Source organism: Microtus oregoni, unplaced genomic scaffold, assembly GCF_018167655.1.
Source record: "Microtus oregoni isolate MIOR12 unplaced genomic scaffold, Mior012 000008F_ref0000371, whole genome shotgun sequence".
Classification (NCBI taxonomy): domain Eukaryota; kingdom Metazoa; phylum Chordata; class Mammalia; order Rodentia; family Cricetidae; genus Microtus; species Microtus oregoni.
In genome coordinates, this window is record NW_024543067.1 from 22803665 (window position 1) to 22809664 (window position 6000).

Here is a 6000-nt window from a genome sequence, read left to right on the forward strand (position 1 = left end):
CTGCCCTGCTTATGCTTTACAGATTTGTTTTGTCTAAAGAATAAGACGAACATAAACTACATAGATAACAATATTGTAAGGTCACAATTATAATATGATGTTTTTGCTTTCAATACCTGTGGGTTTTAATTTCCTGGAGAAACTTGAAGATATTTTTGATGAACCACTTTTTAAGTAGCAGCAGAAGGCTAATAATGTCTTCCAGGGCATTATTTGGCAAACTTTGGGTTTCTTCGTCCTGAAAAGGATAGAAGACTTGAGCAATTTTAGTAGAAAATGATAATGCTACATTCCTAGGGTTATCGTCAATCTCTAGCAAGTTGTATTTTTTAGGTATCACAGGGCAACAAACCTTCAAATATTTGGTGCCTGAAAATAATAGCTATTGATACTTACTAGAAATAGATATCTATGAATGAGCAATTTTGACCTTTTTCTATCTGTCTTCTGTTCTATTGGCAGTATCAGTGGCCTTGCTGTCTTAAGTGATTTAACATTTGTGCTTCATAAAAGTGGACTGATCAAGATTTTGGATTCTTACCCTGGGAGTAAGGAAACTCTTCCCATCCTTTTTGTAAAGATGCTCATTTGAAAGAAAGGGTTATACATCCACAAATGAAGAAAAGAAGCAAGCTTTTTGACCTCTTCTAATAGCTTTTTTTTAAAAAACAAGATTTCACTTGTATTAATGTGAGTGTGTGTAGGGTCTGTACATAACAGCCAGTGTCCTCTTCCACCACTCACCACCTATTCCACTGACTCAGAGTCTCTTCCAAATCTGGGGCTCACATATTGAATCTTGGATCAAACGGAAGTAAGCAAAACTCAGTGGCCTTCCTCTATACACTCCTTGAAGTTGATATGACAGGTATTGGCAGGATGCTTTACTTGTTATGTGGATCCTAAAAGCTGAACTCCAGGTCTCTTTATTATGGATGAAGTGCTCTTAATTGCTGGACTGTCTCCCCAGACTCACCAGCCCTCTAACTTAACGCTATAGCTTCTGTTATTGCAAGATGTCCTGCTTCACTTCCTTGGTGTTTCTAATTTGCTCATTTTCTATTTGTCTTTCTACTTTTCTTCTTGTTTAAGTTTTGTCACCTCTATGCTTCAAGTCTAAGCAGATAATACTGTTTCTAGGGTCTTTGGAATTAATAATTAGCTTTTCTACTCGATAACACTCCTTTTTGAATCACAAATGTGTTTTTACTGTTGTTTTATAATTCTTCCAGAAAAGAATTTTTAATGCTTTTGTTTGTTTGCTGTTTTTAGACAAGGTCTCACTATGTATCTTGACTAGCCTGGAACACACTGTGTAGACTAGAGTAGCTTTGAACTCACAGAGATCTGCCTGCCTGTTCCCTAAGTGCTGGGACTGATGGTATGCGTTGCCGTGCTCATCTAAAGTTAATTTTCAGTGCTTAAATTCTAGCTTATAAAGTTGTACCTCTTTTGTTCAAACCATGTCATAACTTCTTTTCTTTTACTTTTATTATTATTAGCATTATCATACAAAATTATATGTCTTTTCACACACTTATATACTTTGAGAATCTAAATATATAGCTCTAAGGCCTCTGATACCAAAGTTCTGCTGCTTCTCAATATGTTCTGTATGAAAATTTCTTGATATAGTGATTTCCACAATGCATGCATGTGCATATCCACATGAACATTGCATATATATAACACACACACAATATATATATATATATATATATATATATATATATATATATATATTCACATATATACACAAACAGGTTTCCAATTTTCCTCGGAAGCCTCCTTTTTAGTAGAAATGCTAAAGCAAACACCAGTCTCTGCAGTTTTTAAATTATTACCCTATTGTCTGAGAACTGCACACAAACAGTAGGAATGGGTCCTGGAAGCTATGTGTGCTTAAGTGCTCAAAGACTGCTTGATGTGTATTTAGGTTCTGGTCCAGTCTTCATGCCTAGAGATGCCTGTGTCATCAGAATGATTTTCCTGACTATTAAAGGTGATCTATGGCCTGACCTGATCTCTTAACTTTATTTTTCAAATAAACAGGTGGGGTCCAAAATTTTACACATGCCTGTTCACTATGCACTCTAATGTTTTTCTATGAAACTATCAGTGAGTTTTTCTAAAAATATTGATTACTAAAACAAGTTTAAGTTAATGAAGTGCTTAGAAATACTTTAAATTATGGGCAAATTTGTTAAGCAGTACTTTTTTACTTCTTATCACAATAATGTAACAAAGAAAATAATAAAATTTTGATTTTCTTTTCACCAATTACCAAATGGATGCTTCTATATTCTCCACTAAGTTTTCTACTAGAATGCAGTTACTCTGATATGAATCAAAATGTGGAAAAATCAGGACAGACAGCTGGAGTACACAGCAGGGACCAGGTAAACTGCTGTCTCAAACAAAGTGGCCAGTGGGGACCAATGCTCAAATATGTCTTCTGACTTACTCATATACACACACCCACTAGAACTTTCTAGAAGATAAATTACTTTCCCAGGCAACAGGAACAGAAGCCCTCAAAGTTATGTCTTTGTCCAGTAGGACAACATTATGTCGAGTGAGTATATGGTGGGAAGATGGAAGAAAGACACAAACTACCATGTTCTGGGGAGTTGAGGGCAGTGAGGAACCTGCTCACATTGGTGGCCTTTCAGGAGTTGAGGGCTGTGAGGTACCATGCCATTGAAATAGTCCTTCTGCCTCTTTTCTGCCACCAAGGATCATGATGATGTCCAGACCTGTACTGCTGCCGGTAGCTATGTCTGAGTCTGTTGCTCTGCAGCAGCTGGGCTCTGTGTTGATATCAGTGACTCTTGTTACCACAGAGGGCCATGCAGAGACTTATTGTCTGGGCTGATACCTGAGGCCATGCTAGTGTCTGATAGTCATGGGACCACATAATCTAGGTGGCAAGTGTTGCTACCTGCGGCCATGATGACTTTCATACTTGAACTGCAAGTGAGAGCCAAGTCTGGATCCATGACCTTACAACAGTCAGGGTCTGTGTTGATGTCGGTGACTATTCTTACCACTGATGGCCAAGTGGATACCCCAGGGGCAGGACTGCCACCTGGGGACGCATTGGCACTTTGCCAAACTGTCTCTGAGGCCATGCCAATCTGGGTAAACTGCAAAGCCAGTTAGGGCCATGATGATATACAGACCTAAGCTGCTGCCAGGAACTATACAGACCTGAGTGACATATGCTGCTAACCAGGGCCAGGAGTCATATGGGTCCTGCTGTGGCTGGGCCATGTCTGATTTCATGGCCCAGCCACAGCCTGTGGCTATGTTCACATCTGGGGCTCCTGTTGCCAATGAGGGCCAAGTATATGCCCAGGATCTGGACTGCCACTTGAGGACATACTGGTGTTCCAAGGCCATGCTGTCACTGTACCCACCCCAATCTACCAACTGGATCCATGCTGATCATGGCCCAGGCTGCTAACAAAGACCATGTCTAGGTCCATGTCCAACCACAGGCAGGGTCTGTTTTGATATCCATGGCCCATGTTACCACCAAGATCCTGGGCTGCTACTTACACCCATGTTAGTGTCTAAGGGCCAAACCATGTGTCAGGGCGATACAGGTCAGAGTGGCATGCACTGCTACTCAGGGCCTTGCATCATCAGAGCCTGGGCTACTTCCAAGGGCCATATCTGGGTCTTTGGCTGTGCCACAGTCTTGGCCTATATTGATGTCTGTGACTCCTGTTGCCACAAAGACAGTGATGAAAGGGCTGCACAGAATTGGTTCCACCCCTCACTGGCTGTATCGCTAAAGAGAACTGCATCTTTCCACTAATGCAACACTCAGGGGAATAGGCCCTGCACCTCTCCTGGACAAACAGTGGGGTTGACCCTGTTGGCCGATGATGCACGTGAACCAGTACTGAAGGCATGAAAGTGGGAGAACTGACACTGACCTTACTATCCATCTGTCATGTGGTGTCATGGGTGAGAGCAGATTCTCCCCTCACTTTGTGACACCTACTGCAGGTGGGTAGGATGGTCCCAGGGTCATGAGAGAAGAAAAACAGATCCTGCAAGACTCAGGATAGCAGCCCTGTACCTTATCTGGGCAGCATAATAGTGTTGATCATGTTGATGAGGGCACGGGTATTCTGTCCCTATCAGTGTGTACTCTGGGACAATGGTCTTGTGCCCTATAAAGATTTGTCACTTGTATTAGTTTAATAAAACACTGATTGACCAGTAGCCTGGCCAGAAGCATAGGCGGGACAACAAGAAAAGGAGAATGCTGGGAAGAGGAAAGGCTCAGTCTGCAGTTGTCATCCAGACACAGAGGAAGCAAGATGAGAATGCCTCATTGATAAAAGGTACCAAGACATATGGCTAATACAGACAAAGATTATGGGTTAATGTAAGATATAAGAAGTAATAAGAAGCCTGAGCTAATATGCTAACCAGTTTATAATTAATGTAAGCTTCTGTGTGTGTATTTTTGGGACTGAACAACTGCAGGACTGGGAGGAACAGAAACCTCTGTTAACAAGTGACACCAGCATGGACAACTATATCCACATAAAACCCGAGAGAGCTTGGGAAGTAATTCTGAACACACACACACACACACACACACACACACACACACACAAAACAGTTAAGCACGTCTTCTTAGAGCATCTTTTTCTTGTGTGCACTCTGTTTGGTAGCACAAGCACATCTCATTTAAGAGAGGCTTATTGACTCAGCTTTAGCTGCAAAAGTCTTACAGTTCTTTTAAGAATTCCCATGACCAAACACTTAAATGGTGTTTATAAATAGCCAACAGTATGCTATTTGATGGTGGCAGGGACCTTGAAACTCCATAAAGTTGTAGCAATAAACATGGTTCCCACCAGTAACTCTGCCATGAAACTAGATTCTCAGAAAGCTAAAAATGGGTGGATCCAGTCATCAAAGCCACGGCTTTAAACCTAGCCATATCAATTAGAAAATTATAAACTCATGTGGTCAGAAAAAGAGAGATATACAGTAAAGATAAATATAGACAAATAAACCCTCTAGACAGTTTACATTGTGTTTAAAAATATGTGTAGTCTTGGGAGAGAAAAGAAAAAAAAGGATAAAGTCCTTAAAAGAAAGAAAGAAAGAAAGAAAGAAAGAAAGAAAGAAAATAGTTAAGTGTGGTGGCACACACCTTTAATTCCAGCATGTGGGAGACAGGTGGATCTCTATGAGTTCAAGGATAGTCTGGTCTACAGAGTGAGTTCCAGGACAGTCAAAGATACAAAGAGAAACTCTGTTCTCAAAAAAACCAACAAAAATTAAAAATAAAAATAAAAGAAATAGAGTTTAAAATAAAGCCACGTGAAGATGAAAAATACACAGAGAATCTGGATATTCTATGTTATTGTAACATGAAGGGCCAGTCCTGCTTGTTTGGGGTTTTTGTCCTGCCAGGTACCCCACAACTGTTTAGTCCCAAAGAAAATCAAACATAGGTCTCCATGAATTATAAGCTGATTGGCCCATTAGCTCTAGCCTCTCACTGGCTAACTCTCACATCTTGATTAACCCATTTTTCTGATCTATGTTAGCCATGTGGCTCAGTACCTTTTTTCATTGGGGCAACTCACATCCTGCTGCTTTGGTGGTCGGGGCAGGAGTGGGAGGAATCAATTTCCTCCTTCCCAAAATTCTCCTGTTCTCATGTTATTGCATTGTCTTTGAATGATTTGATGGCTAAGGAAGGAACAGCAGCTGCTAAAAGATGTTTGATTACAAATGCTGCTTGGTTAATACAACATATATTTTGAAAATGCTTTGACTTCAAAATTTAAGTTAAAAGATATGTTACTTTGGAAAAGAGGTTTTGCTTTTGTTTTCACAGAAAATGATAAGCTGTGAATTCATTCTGGGTTAAGAAAAATTAGGTTTGATTAAGGAAGATCCCCTGAAAAATCTCTGATGGGAACTGCTGGCCCAGATGATCCAACATTTCAAAGGACCTCTGTT